The sequence below is a fragment of the Lathyrus oleraceus genome, chromosome 3 (assembly GCF_024323335.1).
Source record: "Lathyrus oleraceus cultivar Zhongwan6 chromosome 3, CAAS_Psat_ZW6_1.0, whole genome shotgun sequence".
Classification (NCBI taxonomy): Eukaryota; Viridiplantae; Streptophyta; class Magnoliopsida; order Fabales; family Fabaceae; genus Lathyrus; species Lathyrus oleraceus.
In genome coordinates, this window is record NC_066581.1 from 507,164,985 (window position 1) to 507,190,534 (window position 25,550).

The 25,550-nt window shown below is 36.4% G+C and overlaps 1 protein-coding gene across 1 annotated transcript in view; it reads right to left on the bottom strand.

The window, feature by feature from the left end:
- LOC127128431 (uncharacterized) overlaps nucleotides 1-25,550 on the bottom strand; it is an 80,944-nt gene that overhangs the window by 21,163 nt on the left and 34,231 nt on the right. The window lies entirely within an intron of this gene.

Below are 25,550 nucleotides of genomic sequence, written 5' to 3' on the forward strand. Positions count from 1 at the left end.
ATAAAACTAGTTTTAAAATATTTTTATTTAACTTATTCATTAAATATGCCAAATTATCAAAGTTTAGTAATTATTATATAGGACAAATTATATTATTATTTATGTGAAAGCTTAAATGTATTAATAAAATATTGATTGTACAATTTGTTGGGTATTTAAATCATATATTTAAAATATTGAGTTTTCTTTAAACATAAATACAAAATATTTACCACAGTTTATATTTTTAAATGTCAACTATCATATAATATAAAATAGCATTCAATATATAATTATGGTTCTTCTAAACGTTCTAAATTTTGATTTTTAATTTCTTAATATATTTTTTTTTAAGGAATAGACCTTCTAAAATTTGCATCCACACTTTTGATCTCTTTACAGAATAGGCCTTCTAAAATTTTTATATTTAATTTTTAAATTCGTTTTTAATAAATCGAAAGACTAATTAACATCATATAACATAAATACACATTATTGAAGATTAAAACATAGTTAAAATTGCAATTTATCTATATAAAGATAATGTATTGTGATAAATATCTTCTTATCTTATCTTCTAATTCTGCCACATCACCAATTTGAGGGTATTTTTTTTCCAAAACTTACTTTTCACAACAAAACCATGCTACATGTTACTTTGCAATTACAAATTACACAACCAAACCATAAGACCTGTTACTTTGCAATTACAAATTACATGTTTTTGTTGAGAATGTATCAAGTGTGAGTAGTGTGGATAATAGTCCCATATTGGTTGGAAATATGGAGACTTGGGCATTTATAAGTGAGAGAATTCACTCACCTATCACTTTAAGATTTTGGGTGAATATATGGTGTGTCTCTCATAAGGGTGGTGCTCAATAAAGAAGAAGTCTAACAATGTTCAATCCTCCGTAGTGAAAAATTCCCCCAACAAATTATATTATGAGACTTTGGTTCGAGAAAGGGACTGACTTACTTGTATCGAAAGTCAACGACACTAGTGTGGTGAATAAGAAGCTTTCCGTTGAAGAGTGTCAACGACGGCAGTGTGGTGAATAAGAAACATTCAGTACGGTACAAGAGTTTGTGGAAGTAAGAAGAGCTTTCACTTGAAGGGGAGCATTGAGAATGTATCAAATGTGAGTAGTGTGGGTAATAGTCCCACTTTGGTTGGAAATGTAAAGACTTCAGCATTTATAAGTGAGAGAATCCACCAATCCATCACCTTAAGGTTTTTGGTGAATATGTGGTGTGCCTCTCACAAAGGTGTTGCTCCAAAAAGAAGAAGTCCAATAATGTTCAATGCTCCCTAGTGAAAAAATCCCCCAACAGTTTTCTCTTTAAACCTCCAAACTTATGTTCTCTTCTAATCATTTCAATTAGTTTTGAATTCCCAGTTACATTTTTCCTTTATATATGAACCAATTAAACTCGAATTTTAACCAAAATGATTGTCAAATCAATCAAATTTATTGTAATTATTTCACACCACCTTTCAACTTTCTCATCCTTCTCTCTTTGACACATCTTCCATTTTCAACTTTATTTCCAACCTTCTATGTTTCTATCTCACCAAATAAGTCTTTAGATTTCTCATTTGAGTTTATTATCAACTATATTTTCAACATTATCTTCTAGTGCCAAGCTTTCCTAACTCAATTAATTTAGGGTTTATACATTTTGTTACCAATTTCTTCTTCTCTCTTATTCAATTTTTTTGCACGCGTCACGTACCTCTCGGTTTTATTAAATAACTAAGGGAAATATGTCCTTATTTACGTCAAATTGTGTTAATAACCAAGGGTTTTGACCAGTTTTTTTTTTGTTTTAAATTCAATTTTGATTGACCTAGATAATTTTTTTACACATAACCTACAAATTATGTGACAGAATCAGATCATTGTATTTTATACATAACATAAGACAAAATAGAAATTTTACATTATTTACAAAACCAAATGTACAATGCTTACAATAGTTATAATGACATTTGGGATACATAAAAACTCTACCAAGAGAACCTATACATATTTGAACATATGCATATTTACACATATAATATCAAAACCATATCCAATGCTAATATATAGATGTAAATCAAGAAAAACTAGTGTTTACTATAGTCATGATAAGATAGGAAGACACCGGTCTGAAGCTAGCGGAAATATATCCGAAAGTATCGCACGCTCGAACATACAACAGAGTTGCCATCGAACTTTATTTATCCCCAAAGGGAAGGGAAAACATCGATAAAACCCGGGGAAAAGAGATATACTGGGTAAGGAAGTCGGTTATGCAAGGGGAAGGTATTAGCACCCCAAACATCCATGGTACTCCATGGAAACCGTTTTGATTGTTCTCGCTTGAATATGTGTTAACTAAAGATTACTCGCAAAGAATGGGAAAAGGAAAAGAAATAGATAAAGTGCTCGGTGAGGATTGGGGCCCTCATGCCTACGTATCCTCATAGTGCAATGAGGAATTCAAAGCTTCGTAGTTCAAGGAACTAAAGGCGGGAGATGAAAAGAAGAGTGATCAAAAGTGTGGTATGAACCAAAGGAATACTATGATTTGAACTCCAACAAGGGGTGAAAACATGAACCCAAGAGTAAAACTAGTATGAACCAACACGTTAGGGCCTACAACATCGTATTGGAATAACCGGAAAAAAAAGAATGAATCAAGTGTTTGATTACATAGTACAAACAACTCTTAGTTCATAAAGATGTACAAGATGGAGCACAAAGGTATACTGTACTTGGCTCAGAGATAATTGGTATATCACATGAAGTGAATGAAGGTAGAGTATGAAGGTATCATGGAAATGAAAGGAGTGAAGTGACCGAAGTCCCAGAATAGAGTATTTGGTGATAAGTGACTAAGAAGGTATAGTTTGAAATCGAAAGGTGAAAGTGTATTGGAATCCATAGGAGAAATGGAATTTGTACCATAGAGGGAAAGGTGGCATGAACCACAAGTGAGGGGTCTAAGACATGGTATCACTATATGGTTGGCCGAAAAAGAAGGAATTAAATGTCTGGCAATAAGCCAAGCAACTCTAGGTGCAAAAGTGGACTATTCATTAGGAGTCCTAAAAGGGTATATATGGAATTCCAAAGAGAGTGTATCTCGATGTCAAAGGTATAATATGTCACTAGGTGGACGGTTTATGATCGAAGGTAGGTAATGAATTATGAAAGATGTGGATGGTGCCCTAAGGCGAAGGGGGGATAATTAGAAGTATGCTCGCCAAGGATTCACATTCTCGTGCCTACGTATTCTAATTATGGAATGAGAAAATCAGAGTAATCGTAGTTCGGAACTACAAAAAGAGAGAAAGGGAGATATACAGTGATGAAGATTATAACTTGCACCAACAGAATGGTATCGAGGGAGCTCACAAAGATAACTGGCTTCGAACTCAAGAGTAAAACTGGTATGAACCAACAAGTGAGGGCCTACAACACTGGTGGAACGACCGAAAAAGATTGAATTAAGTGTTCGATTGCATAGCACGAAAAACTCTTGGTTCACAAGGCGGACTATTCATTAAGCGTCCTAAAAAGATGAGTATGAGACCCACAAGAAAGTATTATTGGTTTCAAGGGAGAATGTATCACTTGCTGGGGTTCAAACAATTCGGAATCAAAGAAGAAGAATGTCTTGGATCCATGAAGGAATAAACTTTGAACCAAAGAAAGGAAGAGGTATTGACTAGGATATGGAGGAAACTAGGCAAACCCACTCATGTCACAACAAATTAAATGTTTGGGGACAATCCAAATAGCTCTTGGTTCACAAGGCGGACTATTCATTAGGCGTCCTAAAAGGATGAACATGGAAACCAAGGAAAAGTGATATTTGATATCAAAAAGATGGTATTGGTTGAATGAATGAAGAATGATTGATTAATAAATAGGGTAACTCGCGAAAAAACTGGGTTCTCTTGCCTACGTACCCTCATTGTATAATGAGGAAATCAGAGCTTTCGTAGTTCATCCCACTAGGGCTGAAAACAAGATGATGTAGGCAAAAGAAAAGAGGATAGAATTGAAATAATAGACTTGATGGTCATTGGATAAGAATCACACTAAAGTCTATGGGTAAAGGTGGATACGATAAGCAACGAGTCAAACGTCTCGCACCCAAAGATATCTAGAATGAGTGTAGGAAAGCTCCAGTCTCATTCCTTCTTTACCACTTAAGGCTCGTGGCATGTAATCCTTGTCTTAAACTTCAAGTGGAAAGAGAAGAGTATTTGTAGTTATTTCTTGTACGGAAGATGAAGACCTTATCAATCGTTAGATTCGAATTGCACTAAAGTCTATGAATGGAGGTGAATACTATGAGCGCTGGGTCATACGTCCCATACCCAAAGATACTCAGAATGGGGGTAGGAATACTCCAGTCCTACTCCTTCTCCATTACTTAAGGTTCATATCGTACAACTTGATTCATGATTGATAAGTTGTTGATTGTTGTCCTTTCTTTTGTTGTTTTTGCTTTGTGAAGATAGACTTGTCAATTGTATGATTAGAATCATGCTAAAGTCTAGGAATAGAGGTGAATATGATGAGCGCTGGGTCATATGTCCCGTACCTAAAGATACTCAGAATGGGGGTAGGGATACTCCAGTCCCACTCCTTCTCTACTGCTTAAGGCTCGTATCACACTCTTCTAACTTTGAATTAACCAGTGCTGAAGGTGCTACCTTTGATGTGCTTGAATAGTCCACTTCTTGGTATGACTGAGGATGCCTTGATTGAAGATCTTGTCTTGAGGCCTTGAGCTCCACAGCGTGAAAGAAAAGTCCTACTAAGTGACCAAGGGTCTTTTGGTCACTCAATTAGACTGGGGGATTATACAAGTTCAAAGGATTTAATTTATCAAAATTGCTTTTGATCAATTTAATCGGGGGTTCGGTTTTAGTTTTGAAGGGGACTAATTTTAGATCTAATTGAAGTTAGTACTTGTTAGAAACTATCCTAAGAGATCATGCATTAGATATTGGTTGAATATTCTAAGTTATATTAGAAATTCTAAGGGAGCATGTCAAAGTTGATCAAAATCATGATTAAAATTCTATGTTACTCCTAGGAGTTGATTGACTTCTAATCCTAAGGGGAGCATGCAATTTTAATACAAAAATAACAAAATGAGCCTAAAAGGGTAAAATAGTCATTTCCTAATTAAAGTCCTAATTAAATTCTAACGAAAATCCTAATCAAAATTCTAATTAAAATTCTAATTAAAATTCTAAAATCTAGATTAATCCTAAAACTCTAAAAATGTGAATTAATCCTAAAATCAAGATTCATCAATCTAATTAGTATTCTAAAACTTGTCATGTTAATCAAGAATTAAGAAACCTAATTAAGTCCTAATTTCTAACTAGAACAATTATCAAAAAAACCAAAAAAAAATCTGGAAATGGGCTTCTGGAGTAAAATGGGGTGCAAGATTCGCTTGGGGGTTCGTAGGCCCGCGTAAGGAGTAACATTTTTTGGTGGTCCACTTGCACTGCCTGACTGTATCCTACAGGTAAACTTGGAGCCCCTATCATCTTGGTGTTATTAGACTGGAAAGTAATCAGATTCAACATCACATGTTCCCTTTATGTATCCCTGAGTGTTCATGAAACCAGTTACAAGTTCCAAGAACTACCTAAGGTATGATCACCGAACTCCCTATTTTCAATGCAAGTTCAGGTTAGTTGATACCTTGTCAATAATCACAATGCTAAAAAAAACATGATAACCGAGCTTGTAGCTTGAGAAAACAATGTTTGGCCTTAGACACCAGACCTTTAATAATGCTGAATTATGGATAAATGTTGTAAAATATTTTATGCTCCAACTAGAATCGGTTAGTGAATGGTTAATGTTAGTTTTATTAGTGTGAAGTGAAAGGTTCAATTTGTACTGTTTTGCGTATTGGAATGCACTGCTGTTGGTTCTAGTATTCCATGATGAATTGTTAGTACACTACCTGTTATTGCTGATTACTTTCTTCTATGTTATTTTTTATGTGATGGTTATGTGGCTGTTATTGTGGATTGCAGGTAATGGTGATTTTGGCGAGGCGTATGGGTCATGGAGCATAGCATGAAAAGGCTTGAATGTGAAGAAAACATAGCATGCTAACACATCAAGGTCCAAGATGCTTAAAGGCCTTGGAGTCAAAGGTGGGATGAAGAGAATGGACTTTAGAACATAGGGATTGACCTTTTAACTTCTTTCTTGCAATTGGTTTGAAATTTGAATACTGTAATGGGATTGGATTGTAAAAACAAATTGGAAGCAATGGTTGGTTTGAACTATGTAGTTTTTTTTGTTGGATAAAATCATGTTAGAAATGTAAATATGGAAAGTCAATGAGTTTGTATTGAATGTGATATTGAAATAGTTAAATGTAATGAATGAAAGCATTCACAATTGTTATGGAAGGTTTGTTTATGGATTGTATATGCATTGAATAAAAGGTTTAAGGAAACATTGGAATTGATGGTTTAAGTACAAAATGGTTTGTAGTTTGAATGAAATTATATGGTATTTGGTATGAGAATGGCTTGTAGAGTTTTTCTTAAAAGATTCCAATGTGTGGGTTTTGTAATGGGAATTCAAATGGAAATGGCTTCACTTTGAATTAAATGGTTTATGGGTTATTGTAATTTGTGGTTTGGTATGGAATTTGAATATTTGGAAGTAATGGAATTCAATTTGAAGTGGTGTATGAACATGATTTTTAGGAATGATTCTAAAATGATTAAGATCTATGAATGGTTAAGGAATGTAATTCCTTTGGAAATTGAATGAATTTGAAAGAGGAATTTAATTACCGTGGTTCAAAATGCACATGAACAAGTTTGACAAAATGAATGTGCGGTCATGAACAAAGATGGATTCAAATGAACTTAGGCAAATGGTGGACATTAAGAACAAGGTCATGATCATTGAGGGATGGTAGTATCGTACATTGACTTTGGTCAACTAGTTGACCAAAAAGTCAACAGTCCATCATAAGTTAAGTGATGTAAAAAGATGATGGAATAACTTTCTTTGATTAAAAGTGCATGTTCAAATTGGAACCATGAACCAATTGGGGTCAGTGTGATGAAAATATTGAAGATCCATGGAATCAAGGGATCAAATGAAACCAATGACTATGTATAATGAAGTGTGACTTTAGGCCTGTTTGTAACCAGTCAGACTAAGACATGTGTCAGGGTTTAGTAGCCAAGATTCCAATCCAAGTACTCGGTCAAAGGCTTCAACCTAAGAAGTAACCAACGCAAGCGATGCACTAGGGTCATGAAACCCATATAGGGTTCCTAAACCCCCCTCAAAGCAAGCCATAAGGTTTACCAACCTCAGGGTCAATGATCCAAATACAAAGCTCCACAAGCAAGATTTCAGCCCAAGGATCCACCATCAGGGCTTAGAAGCCTAGTTCATGCACGGAGGCCAAGCAACAAAGTCCCTCAAGACCAAGAATTAGGGTTGCAATCCATACGATGCACGATACCAAAATCTTCAATCCAAACCTGTTGTTTCCATTAGCCATACATCAAATCTATGATGTTTGTTAGTCAATGTTAATCATGAATGAATGATTAGTATGCATGAGACATGAATGAGGTTAGATGGATCTCAGGTTATGGGTTAGATGAAAAAGCAAAAAATGGGGGTAAAATTTGGGGTACTACACGGCCCAACATGATCAGATGTTATCTATGTTTTCTCGTGATAATAATGTTTCGTAGCTAAACACTTATAATTTAAACAAAATTTAAATTATGATAAGCTAACAACAACAATATTAACTTAACAAATATACATAAATTACATGTATATGGATAGTTAATACCTTAGTCCATGAATGGATAATTCCTCTGGAGACAATATTAAACATATGTCTCATCATATAGTATCCACATTCATATTCGTTGGACTGTTTATGCGACTACAAATAATTTTCATATAATTACTAATTAATACATACAACGCACAAGTAATACGTTCGGAAAAATAAAATAAAAAATGTCAAAAAATACAAGTAGTGTTACATGGGGTTCTATGAAATTTAGCTTTTTACTAGGTATATTACGTTTCACAAAACGATATCCCTCCATAGCTTACATGTAGGTAAATATTATACATGAATAAAAATTATTCAAATGAATAAAAACTATTCAAAATTTAAAGGTAAAATTTGAGTACTATAAATAATACCATTTACCCGTTCAAAACCTTTTTCATATATTCATCAAGATGATAGTGTAACGAGCATAACAAAACTACAATACTTTGCTTCAGACATAAAATAATTAGTTGCCAATGATTCCGACATAAACACTCAGAATAATTAATAATGTGTTAGAAATTTATAAATGAAAACACTAATTAAATCATATATTTACTTTTGGATAAACGATGCAATGTAAAAATTTGTATTCTCCTTAACCAACTAATCTTATATATGCATCTTGATAGCGTTTGTTCAATTACCTCGAAATTTAATTTTCTAAGGGTCTATGAAATAATATTTTTTCAATTTTCTTTCAACACGTATCTCATGCAGGACCCTAATTAAAAGTTAATGAAAATATCAAAACTTTATGTCAAAGTATGAGAACAATGAATATAAATTAAAATCACTGTAAAAATTATACTTAGAAGGACCACAATTGTATTACGGGTACGTCTAGCCAGTCATCTTCCTTCCAAAATCCCACAAGACAACTCTTATGAATTACACAAGGTATTTTTGGTTCATGTTTTGATTCAGACGTGGAAAATTCTAGAATCTCATCTATCATACTAGATAGTCTTTGAATGTTATCTAGTTGAGGTGGTGTGGTCTAAATATTATGATCCGAGACAGAATAACTATCTCTCGTGCTTGCTCCACCCATAACAACTTTCTCAACTACTTTCTCAAGCATGTCCAACTGATTTGGATTTGGGTGGTTGAGTACGCCCGTTGATTTCAATTTCTACATCATAAAAACAACTGAATACAATACAAAAATAATATCCACAAACAATAACAACAACATATCACACATAAATTTTAGATTATACATATATCTCAATCACATCCCTGGCACACTTCTCTCGGTTAACCTCAACCAACCTCTCTCACTCATTCCGCACCTCCTACAACATATTCTCCCACAGCTTCCTCTCTCGTTCATCACCCTTCTTATGAACCTCCTACAACATATTCTCTCGCTCCTCCTACAACGTCCTATTCCACTCCTCCTGCAACATCCTTTTTCGCTCCTCCCGCTCCCTCTGATTCCACTTCTCCTGCTCATGTTATAATACCTCCCATGTCTTTTCAAGAACTATCACTTCAATTTATCTCCCACGGTTTACTTGGCTAATTTGTTGTGATGGTCTAAAATGTAGCTTCAAGTCGATACCTCTTCCAAGATCATAGACACGCACAATATTCTCCTCGATTCGAATCGCTTCTACCAAGATGTCATAATGGGAATGAAGCTACCAACTTTGGTTTTTTCAACCAGTTCATCCAACAACACATTGAATTAACTAAAACTGAATTAACTAAAATAAGTAATGTTGAAAAAATCAGCTCCTTACAATCTTTTCAACCACTTCGTGTGTATCCTCTGATGTAAACGAGTCATTTAGTCTTTGATGTGCCCTCTTCCAATTTTCACGGCGTGTTGGTGGAGATGGACTGCGATCAAGGCTTCGACAAGGATCTCCCAAATCTAGTTCCCTTTGTTTTCTTTTTTGATTAATCATTTTCTGTTTAATTTTATCATATCCTCCACGAGACAATCTATGTGGATAGATATTTCTAGCTCGATTCTCCTTTCCTTTTTGGCTCTTAGCCAAGAATTCATGAGTGGTGCGAGACTTTACAAAATTCTCTCAAACTTTATTATCAATATATGAATACTTCGCGTATGGAGGCACTTCATTATCGTTAAATTTTTTAATATATTAATTTATGAGTTGTGTCTTAAAGCCCCTCCAACACTCACCAGCATATCCAAGTCATTTCTTTTTCAGCATTTTATCGTATGGAACAATAAATAATGCATATATTTACATAATATAGTTGATATTAATATTAAACCAAAAGAATAAATTGTCATATATACTTGTAAAACAAATCAAAAATTCATAATAAATACTATAATATCGGTTCATGTCTTATCTTTCAATTCTCCGACAACGTCATGTCAACTATTTATCAAAATATTCACTTTGCTTCTACTTTATAATGTCACGTAACCCTTAAAATCATCAGCATTTCCACCATAAGTTTTTCAGTTCTCATATCAAAATTAACTAGGGAACGAACACCGTTTTCGTGCGCTTTTTTAACTTTGGTACACATCGTGGCACCACTAGATTTTCTTTTACTTTTTGCATTAATAGAGGTTACAACATAAGTTGTATGAGAAAGGTACTCGCCGAATCACCCATGTCTGTGTAAATTAGGAAAACTAGCAACATATATATCAACTTCAATTCACATTATGGTATTAAAAATATCTTGAAAATGATTCATTGTGAAACATTTTGTCTTTTGAGTTGTGAAAAGAATTCACATTTTCAAACAACAACCAAACTAAATATTTCACATTTGTCTTTTGTGTTTAACTAGAACATATAAATAATAAAAATATAAAAATACACTTAAGTTCTTGACAAGTGTGTTATCTAAAAGATGAATAGAAAGTTGAACTTTATAAATTTTGTATATAAAACACTTGTTTTTACTAAGGTTTACATTGGTTTTCATATGACTACAACAACACCACGATCGAACTACAACAACTAAAACATATATGATAATCACAATCGGAATACAAATTATGATGAAACATATATGGTAATCATTTGAGTTCTATGAACATTTCAGTGATAACTACATTTCTAACAACATTTCAGTGGTAACTACATTTCTACTAACATTTTAAACAACATTTCAATGATGAGAGATGGACATTTTTATGAGAGGTGAACATTTCAGTTTGAATTCTATGAACATTTCAGTGGTATTACATTTCAAATAACATTTCAATGGTAACTACATTTCTAACAATATTTCAGTGGTGAGAGATGAACATTACGTACTTGAAACGTGATGACGAAGCTTCGAAGAATTTTGAAAGAGATGATATTGAAAAGAAATGATGTTCGAGTTCATGTTGGAAGAGTTTTGATGAAAATCGCCTAGATTTTTTTAAAAGAATGATGATGAAACGTGAAGTATTGATATGTAAATGAAAAGTTAGAGTCTAATTTTCTGAAGTATTCATGCAAAAGATCAAACACGTTGAAATACCCAAGGAATATATATATATATATATATATATATATATATATATATATATATATATATATATATATATATATATATATATATATATATATATATATATATATATATATATATATATATATATATATATATATATATATATATATATATATATATATAATATATATATATATATATATATATATATATATATATATATATATATATATATATATATATATATATATATATATATATATATATATATATATATATATATATATATATATCATCTCGCAATCAATTTTAATGTAGGACTCTTAATAATAAAGTGCAAAGATATTTTTTAAACAAGTTTTGTAATTTGTGTTTATTGTTAATCATTTTGAGCAAGAAATTGCAATCATTATACTTTATATTAAATGGAAAATGATAATATTTATGTATATAAGGCTTCACACTATTACTTATGGTGCGTTGTGTGTAAGAGAGAGAAGAGAAGAAAGATATCAAAACTAGTTCTACATATCTAACTTTTTTTTCTTCCACGCCTGGTTTGTTTCAGGTGAAAGTAAGAGGAAAGATACGTGAAGTTGTTGTAGCTTAAGTCAAGAGATTTGAGACGTGAAAGACCACTTAGAGATTAAATTAATATAGCAATTTTAATCAAAAATCACCCATTGGCTATCTTAATAAAATGGAAGAGTGTTACCTTGTATATGAAGATCTGAGTCAATTCCAATTCCACTCAAATACAATTTCTTCAAAGATGGAAATCCCCTTAGTTAAGGCAGGATTTCATTTGTTTAACTATTTGCACTTATGTCAAGGAACTCTAGATGCAGCAACTTTGATGAAATTGTCTACAAAACTGATTGAAAAACTGGACTACAAATAGTATGTATTATTGTTAGAAAATTAATTGCTTAAACAAATAAAAATCATTGATTGTCCATCAAGAAACAGCTGAATGCATACCGCCCATTTCACATCAAGAAACAGTCGTCGTCTAATTTTCTAACAAAAACTCTGCAGCTTCCTTTCTCATAAATATAACAAAGGCTTGACCTATATCATAATAAATAAAATTATTGAAACACAACAAGTTGTGTATGAGGCACTTCAGAAAATAATTAGCCAAAAAATATATCCAAGATTATGATCCTAGTAGAGAGAGTGCTTGCAATCTTAGTTAGATTGTAGAAAAAGATGGTCAAAGACTGCAGTTTCTAACCAGAATTAGGACTAAAATATGCCGGTTTTTGGATCGTCTCTGTTGGACAGCTTTCTTCAAAGTCGGGCCAAATAATATCCTGTGATTTTTTTCGGAATACAACCAAATCAATCAAATCAAGATGGCTTCAGATGATATGGAGAAGACCACATTCATCATCCTTTAGGGAATATTTTGCTATAAGATGATGTCTTTCGGTCTAATGACGGGACAACTTACCAAAGAGCTATGGTCACTCTTTTCCATGACATGATGCACAAGGAGATATAGGTCTATGTCGACGACATGATCGCTAAATCTCATAATGAAGAAGATCATATCGACCATCTGAAGAAGCTGTTTGAGCGCCTTAGAAAATTTCGACTACAGTTGAACCCTGCTAAATGCACATTTGGTGTCCGATCAGGGAAGTTGCTTGGTTTCGTCATTAGTCAACGAGGAATTGAGGTAGATCCTGACAAGGTCAGAGTTATACAAGAAATGCCTGCTGTCGCATTACGCGAAAAACCGGCGGGAAACAAGAACAACAGAGCCGCCACCGTGCGTTATTTATCCCAAAAGAGGGAAAGGAAACGCTCAGAGTAAACCTGGAAAAAGCATGGTCTCGCGACCAAAGAGAATGGGATCGGGAGTCGGTTATGCGAAGGGAAGGTATTAGCACCCCTACGCATCCGTCGTACTCGACGGGATCCACGCACAAAAGGAAGGAATATGGTTGCTAAAACACTGCTCAAAACAAACAAATACTGGCTAAAAGAGACACAAGAAAACAAACGAAACTGACTCGGCAGGATATCGCATCCTGGGCCTACTTAGTCTATCAAGCATAGACATCAGAGTCTAAGTAGTTCGGACTGGGGACAACACATGCTCGCTAGGATATCGCACCCTATGCATACGTATCTTCTTGGACTAAGAAGAATCAGAGCATCCGTTGCTCGGCTCACGCACGCCAAACAAAATAACACAAACACGGGCAAACATGGAACCCGAATGCCAATTGCTGGACTTATATCAGCTTCCGAACCAAACACACCCACACTGGAACCCGAATGCCAATCGCTGGACTTATATCAGCTTCCAAGCACACAACAAGAGGATACGGAATGCCAATCGCTGGGCTTATATCCATCTCCTGACACACACAAAGACAAAATAAAAAGGGCGCCCGGAGAGATCTGCTCATCTCCTGCCTACGTACCTCATCTGGTATGAGGATCAGGGCGACGTAGTTCCCCTACGAAGGGACACAAGGCTAGCCTAACCAGATAACAGAGGGAGACACAACTAGGGAGACTACGACTCGAGCCTAGATGTTATCATGCATATCATCCCTAAGTTAAGGTTGCTACCTATCTCTCACATGGAGCGAGCTATCTTAATCATGACTTGCACAGGAAGCAAGCCACACTAACCTGAACCAGAAAGCACGAGCAATCAGTCAAAAACACAAAGCAAGCACACACTATATACACAAGGTGGGGCTCAAACAAGGGCTAAGTCTTAGTTGAGGGGTCATATCAACCTCAACAAACAGACAATGTAATCAGGTGAAGGTTGCTCTTAACCTTGACATTGAGGGTCAAGGTGAAGCAGATGAAAGGATATGAGGGGTGTGCCTCATTGCTTCTATCTCTGGTCAGAGAGAGCATACAATATAAGAAAGTGGGGGAGTTCAGAAAGATGGAACTCTCTCCCCAAAGAATAGACTCTATGATCTTGGGCTTTACTCAACATGCATCAAACACAAGTAGTGTGAGCAATGTGAGTGACTCACATACTAGCAGGAGATAGGTTGCTTATCTCTTGGGTTCTTCCAATTGCCTTGTTAAAAGGACTTCACCTGCTTGGGGACAAAAATAAACAAGCACAAACATCGCCTCTTAAGGAGGACTTCAGACAGGTGCCTGGCCAAGTAACAGGCCAGGTCTTCCAGACTACATGGAGACAAGAGAGTCTACCTCAGTACAAATGCTAGCAAGCAAAGCAATGCAAGTTCTCAAAGAACTATAAGCAACTATGGTACCTGAAATCAATCAAATAGAATCAGTACACCAATCACAACAGTCAAAACAGACAAATAAGAGCCAGCAGTCAACACAATCAACACATGTGCAAAGCACAAGCTCAAAGCAAGTGAGCTAAGCAACCTACAAAATAGAACAAAGTTAGTTCACAACAAGCAATCAAACTCAATCAACTTGCATTAATTCCCTCAAAGCATTTGCTTCTTAACCTGAAAAGCAAACTCAAACATGAGAAACAAGACCACTAGGACAAGCCTAGGGTCAAAAGGAGATGAAAAATTTAAAACAGCAAGTGAAAATTGATCAACATCAAGATTTATCAAGCAAGAGTAGCATCCAATTGGTCTCACATCAAAACTATGCACCAAATCCATTTCATACACAAAACATGTCAAACTATGCATTTTGGAATCACATTAGAGCAAACAGAATGATCACAATCAAACCAATACCAAAATAGCTCAATAAATTCCCATAAAATTCAAGCTTAAACAGGACACATCCAATGAGAAACATACCAAATTTCATGCTATTTGGACTAGAGGAAGTATGGAAATTAAATTCATGAAGTCAACACAAATTCAAACAAGCTCATTCATGGCATCGAAACAAACATCAACTTCCACCAATCATAAAACAGGAATGAAACATGATAAATGAATGGGACTAAAACCATGATGCACATCAAAATGTCTACAATACACCTGTTAAGTTTCACATCCATCCAATTAATAACCAGAATTTCCCAAATCAAATGGGAACATGTATCACAAAAAGTCAACAAATGACTAAACAGCAAATAAAATCCCAATCAAATAAGAAATGGATTCAAAAAAATCCAGAAAAATCCACATGTGTTCTCAACATCTATATGCAATCTCATGCAAAAATCCAGCTCAATTCAAAGTCCACAAGCATGGTAAGTAAAATCAAGAAGTTGCACTAAGCATGGCATGGCACAAAATGTAACACCTACAAAGATTATGTCATAACTCTCAATCCAGGAACTCAAAAATTACAAACCACATATCAAAATCACCAGGAGTGAGTCTAGAACACACATGTAAAAGTTCATGAATTTCTAATGAAGCATCAAGATTTTATGATCAAAATGGTGAGCATGGTACATAAAAGACATGTTCAAACAAACCCTAGCCAATTATTTTTTCCAGCCGTGCACAAAATGATTAAAAATAACCAAAACATAGTACACATCACAAGGAGCATGGCACAAAAAATTGCATCAAATTTGGATCAAAATTGAAGGAATTATGATTTTTTGAAGATTGGTAATCAAAATGAAATAAAAATTTGAAAAGGAAAAGAAATGAAATGATTTAAATGCTGAAATGGCAAAAATGTAATTATGCAATGGCCAGAGTGAAACGCCGCGTTTCACTTAACGCGGTGTCAACATGCTATTGGCTCAATACCGCGGGAAACATGAATTCAAAACCAAAAGCCAGGCAAATGGATCAAAACGCTCATCTGAACGTGTTCTTGAGCGTTCATCATGTTCATCCTCTCCAGAAATCACCAAGAACAAATTCTCACTAAAATCATCGTGCCTTATATCAAAATGACCGGCGTTCAACATACATCATGAATCTAACAAGCATTTAACCTAAATCTACTCACTCTTCACAGATCGAGCAAAAATAGTTTAACATGTCAAGATTCAAATCGCAATAACTCGCTCAATTCATCATGGAAATTCTCAATCTAAAGTTCTGCGTGATCTACAAAGTAAAATCTACAAGATCCACAGCCTAATTTCAAGAATTGTATCGATCGAATTCTGACCTTAGTGATGATGCAGTGTCGGATTCGGTGGATTCAAGGTGTCAATTGCCAAAACAGATGATGATTGATGATGTAGAGGATCAATGGAAGAGTTCTTGCAGCTCAATTATGCACCAACTTCAAGAATCATCAATTTGCCATGGATGAGCTTGATGATAACAGTCACGATTCCTCAATGCTTTGGCCAAGGTTTTGTGAAACAGCTCCTCAAGAATACCTGTAGAGAAGGATCAACACAAGAACCAGCACAATAGATGATGAATTCAATGGAAATGATGAAAAAAGTGTGAAAAAGTTTGAAGAAAATTGAGAGGTTTTTGGTGAATTTTCTGTTAGATATGAGAAAATGAAATGTCATTAGGAGTTTCTGTTATGATTATGAACTTATACCATGTGTTAATCCAAATGCTAATCAAGATTAGGCAAAATTCAAGTGAATTAGCAAAATGAAGTTTATGCACAATTGGCCAAAATGCCCTTTTGATGATGCAGCCAATGGAACAGTGAAATATTTGTTGAAGCAAGTCACAAATCATGTTTAGAAGCTATTCAAATTGGTTTGGCATGAAAATTCCATGTACTTTTGAAAATCACTATTTTTCCCACCAAAAATTAAATGATTCACTTGAAAAATGACCTTTTTATGTGATGATTTTTGATGAAATGCAATGATGCAATGTGATAGTACATGTCAAATGTGACTTGCTCAAAAAAGAATCACCCAATTTGGCCAAATGGTTCATGAGTTATGGCCTTTTGAATTTCAACATTTTCTGAAAATGAATTGATCATAACTTGCCAACCACACATGAGAAATGAGTGCTCTTGGACTTTTTGGAAAGGTGAGATCAAGATCTTAAACTTTCATGTTGGACAAAATTCCATTTGAAGCTTGTATGATGAAGTAAATTTGAGGAGAAGAACTTTCCATTTTTGGCAGTTTCCAATTACAGGTCACCTGCTATTTTTGGAAACTTTTGATCTGACCTCCAATTCTTCAATCTTGATCTTTGATATGTCAAATGAGACTTGTATGGACATGAATGAAGCCTTTCAAACCATCTCCCACCTTCAAATCCATAAAATCAGGCACAGTTGACCACAGTTGACCACAGTTGACTTTCTAGGGTTTCAGGGGACATTCAGCTTGACTGATGACTTCTGAGCATCCAATCCTTGGTCAAACCACTTCAAAATGATCACATAATCATATGAACTTGATGAACCAATCTTAGGGCCTTGTTTCCTTGAGAAATGCACTTGCTTGCTTGATTGACTGATTCTCCTGATCAATTGACCTAATCTTGTCTGATGGCTTGCACTTGGGCAAAGGACAATGCAATGCTATGCAGTGGACTATATTATGCTAATGACCTAATCATGAAAATGAATGTACAAACGGAGGTGCAAATTTGAGGTGCTACACCTGCTCCACGCACCGAGCGAGAAGTTAGAGGTTTCCTTGGACGTTTGAATTACATCTCAAGATTTATCTCACATATGACGGCCACGTGTGAGCCTATTTTCAAGTTGCTTTGAAAAGATCAAACGATTGAATGGAACTCTGATTGTCAAAGAGCTTTTAGAAGATCAAACAATACTTGCAATAGCCTCCTATTCTGATTCCACATGTCCCAAGAAAGTCATTGATCATGTATCTGACTGTGCTTGAAGAATCAATGGGATGTGTGATAGGGCAACATGATGAAACTGGCCGAAAAGAGCATGCTATTTACTATCTGAGTAAAAAGTTTATCGATTGTGAAAGAAGATATTCAGTCTTGGAGAAAACTTGTTGCGCTTTAGCATGACCTGCTCGTCACTTGAGGCAATATATGATTTGACATACTACTTTATTGATCTCAAAAATGGATCCAATAAAGTGCATCTTTGAGAAACCTGCCTTGACAGAAATACTTGCCCGTTGGGAAATGCTTTTTTCTGAGTACAACATCTAGTACGTAACCTAAAAGGCAATCAAGGGAAGTGTGTTGGCATAGTACCTAGCTCACTAACCATTTGAAGACTGTCGGCCATTGAAGTTTGATTTCCCCGGTGAGGATATAATGGTGATAAAGGATTATGAGATCGCAGACCCAAATGAAGGACCAGAACCAGGACCTCGACGGAAGCCCGTGTTCGATGGTTCCTCCAAATAAAATGGTCATGGTGTGGGAGTTGTTATGATGAATCCCAAAGGTGGCTACACACCTTTCACAACAAGGTTGTGCTTTGATTGTACAAACAATGTTGCTGATTATAAAGTTTGTATCTTTGGTGTTGAAGTTGCAATTGATCTCCGAATTAATTTCCTTGAGGTATATGAAGACTCAACCTTGGTGATCTATCAAGTCAAAGGTGAATGGGAGACACGTGATACGAAGCTGATCCCGTATCATGCTCATGTTGTAAAGTTGATGGAATACTTTGATGATATCACTTTCCATCACATCCTAAGAGCAGAAAATCAAGTGGTTGGCGCTCTGGGAACATTAGCATCAATGTACCAATGCAAATTCCGCAATGAAGCTTCGATTATTCAAATAGATCGAAGAGATAAGCCTGCCTAGTGTCAACAAGTTGAAGAAGAAACTAATGGTAAACCATGGTTTCATGACATCAAGCGCTATCTACAAAGTCAAGAGTATCCAACATATGCTACTTTGTTGGATAAGAAAACTCTGAGGAGATTATCATCCAAATTCTTTTTGAGCAATGATGTGTTTTACAAGAGAAACCGCGACATGGTTCTGTTCAGATGCGAGGATACATACAAAGCAGATCTGTTAATCAAGGAGATTCATGAAGGATCCTTTGGAATCCATGCCAATGGGCATGCCATGGCCAAGAAGATCTTGAGAGCTGATTATTACTGGTTGACCATGGAATCCGACTGTTTCAGCTATGCTAGAAAATGCCATAAATGTCAAATTTATGCTAACAAAATGCATGTACCGCCAACGCTACTAAATGTTTTGACATCGCCTTGGAGCCATAAAACCTAAAGCTTCCAATAGTCATCACTTCATCCTGGTTGCCATTGATTACTTTACTAAATGGGTAGAAGCTTTACATCAACGTGACGAGACAAGTGGTGGCCCACTTTATCAAGAAGGAGATTATCTGCCGCTTGTAGCACCTCAAATTTGCACCCTACCATTGTGAATATTCATTGCATATTAGGTCATAGCATTAACAATGTCCACTGCATAACATTGCATTGTCCATGTGCCCGAGTGCAAGCTCAGTTGATGAATCAGGACCAACTGATCAGGAGCATCAATCAATCAAGCAAGCAAGTGCCATTTGCATTAAGACAAAGCCCCAGGGTTGATTTTTCAAGCTCATATGGTCCAAGGATCATTTTGAAGTGGTTTGGCCAAAGATTGGATGCTCAGAAGTCACCAGTCCTTGTTCATTCAGCCAGAAACCCTAGAAAGTCAACTGTGGTCAACTGTGCCCGATTTTATGGATTGAAAGGTGGGAAATGGCTTGAAAGGCCTCATTCATGTCCATATAAGTCTCATTTGGCATATCAAAGACCAAGGTTGAAGGAATTGAAGTCAGGACAAAAAACTGCCAAAAATAGCAGGTGACCTGTAACTGAAGTTTCCAAAAATGGAAAGTTTTTGACCTCAAAAAACAGAAGTCCAAGGAAGCTTCAAATGAAAAATTGTTCAACATGACAGTTGTAGATCTTGCTCTCACCTTTCCAAAAAGTCCAAGAACTTGAAAATCCAATGTACGGTTTGCAAGATATGGCTCAGTGAATTTCAGAAAAGACCCGTAATCAGGAGGCCATAACTACCACATACTTTGTCCAAATTGCAAGTTCTTTATATGCACAAACTCCATTTGACATGTACTTCAAGGGTGCATCATTGGATTTTTCCAAAAATGGCCAAGGCAAAAAGTCACTTTTCAACTGGACAGCTGAATTGGACCAGGGGCAAAATCGTCCAAACGTCAAAATATTTGGAATTTTTGAGTGGGACCTTTTGTAACACCTCAGGAATGACATTTAGAATGTGTTTGAATCCTCATTTCATGGCTAGGCCTCATAATTTGAGTTTTGGCTCGAAAAATGAAAGTGCACAAATTGGACTTTTTCCATCAAATGGTGAAATTGCACAATAGGCATCCAATTGAGGTGGGAATTGTTTCTACACATTACAAGTGGTATTTTGGACATGTTGAAACCATATTTGAGCTGCAATTTGGACTGTTATAAGGAAAGGGCATTTTTGGCCAAATTGAGGAAAATTGCATATTAGCTTAACAATGCCAATTTGGATTAAGGGATTGTTAATCATGATTAAAGGCATGGTATAAAAGCTTAATGATCTCCTAAACATAACAGAATTCTCATTCACAAAATTTTCAGATCAAAATCACAAATCTTCTCCAAGAATCACCAAGAACTCATCATTGCAAAATTGACCAAATCTCCTTCATTCCTTCACCAATTCGCACGATTTTAGTTGCATTGGATTCATAGCATCATCAACAACAACTGTTTGTGGCATTTGGATTGCAAAGATCACAAAATCGTGACTGTCCAACCTCACCTCATCCATGGCAAATTGGAATTATGGACAATAGGAGTGGAAGCAATTGAAACTGAGCATCACATCATCGTTCCTATAGCTGGTACTGTTACTGTTTATGCAAATCGCGCGCCATTTCCATCGATTACACCGCTGCCATAGCAGGTTCGTCCCGAATTCGATTCGTCCGTTTCATTGAATTGTTGTGTGCGTGGTGTAGGCCTTGTTGCGTAGAGCATCGTGCTGGTTTCGGAATTAAAAATGATTGAGCGTAGGCTTAGATATCTTAACTCGAAGGTTCGACGTAAAACCCTAACTCATATGATTCTTGAGATTTAGGAAGTTTTAGTTTGATTAGAGTTAGGATTTGTGTTCTACGCGTTCATACGATTCCAACGGTTATAATTTTGTTAATTTTGGTGAAGATTTGGTTGGAACGTGTTCTTGAGCTTCATAATATTTTCTGGAAAATTTCTTGTTAGGAAGATGATAATTTCATGCGTTTGATCCATAAACTGATTTGAAAATTTAAATTACGCGTTTCCCTCCCCCGCCCTAATAATTACGAGAATGCCACTCTTCATTTAATTAATTAATTTCAAGATTAATTCTAAAAATCATAAAAAATACCTAACACCTTCAAAAAATCATAGAAAATTATAGAAAAATCACAAAAATATAAAAATAATTTTGTTGACTTGGTGTTTGGCTGTAGATGATTTTTGACCTATTGGTCAAAGTTATGCTTGGATTATTTTGCATTTTTGCCTAGGGTTTCTTCCACATGTGCATTTGTGATACCTTACACCATTTTGATCATGAAATTCTCATATTGTATGATAAATGGCTGAAAATTTTTGTGTTGAATCTTGATTGGCTGAGGATTTTTTCCATGTAAATTTCATGAATTTATGTTACCTGGCCTTTGAGTTACAATTTTTCAAACTAAGGTGTGACAATTGGTGTCACACCTCTTGATGCCAATTTGTTGGATTTTTTAGCATGACCTATCCTTGTTAGAATTGATTGAAATTTGGTATGAATGCTCATTAACATGTTAGGATCCTTTGGTAATTTTTGTGGAATTGTTCATTGTATTTTCTAATTGATCATGATTTTTCATTTCTGGTGGTTGAATTGGCAAATCCATGTGACCTAGGTTGATAGAATCATTGTGAAATGCTCATAGTGTTTTGGATATTCATGAAATTTGATATGCTAGTAGAAGACACATGTTAGGACCTCCCTGTTTTGGTCTCATCCATTTCTTTTTTGTTTTCATTGAATTATGAATTTTTAAAGTGGAAGCATGTGTTGAGGTTGTGATTTGGAGCCTATAATTGTGCCTGTTTTTGTTGATTTTCATTGACATGGTTCCATTTGCCCAATTAAGCTGAAATTTGGTGTGTCATACCTAGATTAGGTCCTGTTTAGGTGTAATTTATTTGAGAATTTTTGGGATTGTGTTGATGTGGATTTGAATGCAATAATTCTGTTTGTAGGCTTAATGCTTCCTTTGAACTAGTTTGCCTTATTTTATGCATAGAATGAGCATGATGAATGATATGACCATGAAATTTGGTAGAATAGTTCCTGACATGTGTAGCTTTCATTTGGCTTTGGTCCCATCCATTTCCCATTAAATGTCACTGTTTGCCATTGGATTGAAGTTGATGTATATTTTGTAACCTCATTTGATTGTGTTTTTGCATGCTTAGACATGTTGAATTAATTCCCATAGTTCCACTAATCCAAATTGATTGAAATTTGACATGTAGCTTGTTGAATGTCCTCTGTTTAGGATATAATTTTTGTGGAATTTACTGTGTTGTTTTGATATTTTTTTGGATGTAATCATTCTGGTTGTCTATATGTGATTTAACATTGCTCACTTTGCCTTACATGTTGCATAGAATAAAACGTGTACATAGTTTGAATATGGGACCAATTGGGATCCCTTTGTATTTGAAATAGCTTGACTTTGATCATGAATTGGTTGCTGTTTTAGGATTTTTCCTTCTTTTGGACCCTAGGCTAGTCCTAGTGGTCATGTTACTTACATTTGAATGTGATTGTGGCTTTTCAGGTTAAGGAGTTAAGGATTAAGGCATTTGTTTCACATTTGGGGATTGTGTTGCTTGACCTATAAACTAATGTGTTTGTTTTGTAGGATGGTTGAGCCTTGAGCTTTGTGCTATGCACACCATTGTTTGATTATGATTGTACACTGTTGATCATTATATTGTTGTCTGATTATGAATGGGATGCTGATTCTGTTTGACTTTTGTACAGGTACACTTAGTTGCTCAGTTCTCTTAAGAACTTGCATTGCTTTGCTTATAAGCAATTGGCATTGAGGTATAGAATTTTCTTCTTCATGTAGTCTGGAGACCCGGCTGTTACCGGGCCGGGCACATTGTCTGAAGTCCTCCTTAAGAGGCAATGCTTGTGTATGTTTATATTTGTCCCAAGCAGGAAAAGTCCTCATTTGAGGCAATTGGTGGAAGGTAGGGATAAGCAATCTATCCCCCACTATTCAGTGAGTCTTCTCCTTGCTCCCATTACATGGTTGTAGCATTGAGATCCAAGCCCAAGATCTTGTACATTGTACAGTCGAGTCTATGTCCTGAGCGTAGAAGGGTCCCCCCATTCTGGACCCACGCCCCCTTGTCTGATGCTCTCTCTGACTTGAGATAGAAGCAATGAGGCACACCCCTCATCACCTTTCATCTAGCTTCACCTTAGCCCCTCAATGGCGAGGTTAAGAGCTATCCTGACCCCGATACAGAGGCTTGTTTGTTGAGGTTGATATGACCCCTCGACTAAAGCCTAGCCTTGATGTTTGAGCCCCCTTGTTGGTGTGTTTATTTCATGCTGTATATGTTTGTGTGGTGTGATTGTATCCCCTAGGTTTGCTAGACTCCGCGTAGTCTCGTTTGCATGACAATTAAGGTAGCACGGTTCCTTCGTATAGGACTTCCTTTCTTGCTTGAGCTTTCCTAAAACACAAACAAACATTACCCCCCTCTTAAGGATACGTCCACTCCTTCTACTACAGGTGAGTAAGTCTCCAAAGGTCGAGCATCCGGTAGATTGCGTAGTGACGTTGTCCACTTAAAAAACACAAACCAACAGGAATAGTTTAGCCGAACTACGGCAACTCTGATTCTCATGTCCAGATGAGATACGTAGGCACGAGATGCGATGTCTTGTCGAGTTTGACTAACCACTAACACTAATTCTTTTCTCTCGCCCTCTTCGCGATTGAGACCTTCCCTTTCTCTTGCCCTAGTTGCAATCGAGACCCTTCTTCTTCTTGTGTTGGTGTTAGGAGATGGATGTAAGCCCAGCGATTGGCATTCCACATCCTGTGTCTCGTTGTGTGCTTGGAAGCTGATGTAAGTCCATCGAGTGGCATTCGGGTTCCTGTGTGCGTGTGTCTGGTTCGGATGCCGACGTAAGTCCAGTGATTGGCAGTCGGGCTCCATGTTTGCCCTCTTGTGTGTGTTTCGGTTCGGATGCTGATGTAAGTCCAGTGGTTGGCCTTCAGGCTCCACGTTTGCCTTTGCCTGTGTTTGTTTGTGTGCGTGTTAGCCGAGCTACGAATGCTCTGATTCTCCTTCGTCCAAAGGAGATACGTATGCATAGGATGCGACATCCTAGCGAGCATGTGTCGTTTCCCCAGTCCGAACTACTTAGACTCTGAGGTCTATGCTTGATAGACTAAGTAGGCCCAGGATGCGATATCCTGCCGAGTCAGTTTCAGTCTGTTTTCTTGTGTCTCCTTCAGCCAGTGTGTGTGTGTGAGCAGTGTTTTTAACAACCATTTTTCCTTCCTATTGTGCGTGGATCCCGTCGAGTACGACGGATGCGTAGGGGTGCTAATACCTTCCCTTCGCATAACCGACTCCCAATCCCATTCTCTTTGGTCGCGAGACCACGTCTTTTCCAGGTTTACTCTGAGCGTTTCCTGTCCCTCTTTTGGGATAAATAACGCACGGTGGCGGCTCTGTTGTTCTGTTTTCCCGCCGGTTTTTCGCGTAATGCGACAGCTGGCGACTCTGCTGGGGACCATAGAGAAGTTGACCTGTGCTGGTCCTTCTTCCCTAAGCGAGTCTCTCCTAGCGCTCTCTAGGTTAGGGCCTTGGTTGTTATATGCTGCTTTATTTATTGCATTCATTTGTATATATATGCATTTATTGTTTGCATTTATTGTTTGCATTAATGTTTGCATTCATTCATATTCATCTGCTGTGCTGGCTGTGTTTTTGTTTGGGGGTGGGTGATACTTGAGGTAAAAGGCCCAATACCCAGGCTATGAGTGCAATCTAGGAAACCTAGGAATAGAGTGATTCATGGGAAGCGGGTGGTATGGCGCCACTTAGCGGAACATTGATATCACGAGCAGTTCAGACCCTGGTGGGGTATCATCGTTACATACTTCGGGTGTGTATATGATGGTATTCTGCGAAAGGTTATTTATGCTGCGTTTCTCTTGACCTTACCCTGGCCTAGATGACACCCGTGAGTGGGGAGGGAATGATCATTCTAACAGGTACAGATGGTGACTGTTGGTGACTGGTTGATGACTGTTGGTGACTCAGTGTATTCCGGTTGGTGACTCAGTTTCTCAGATTGGGTTCAGACAAC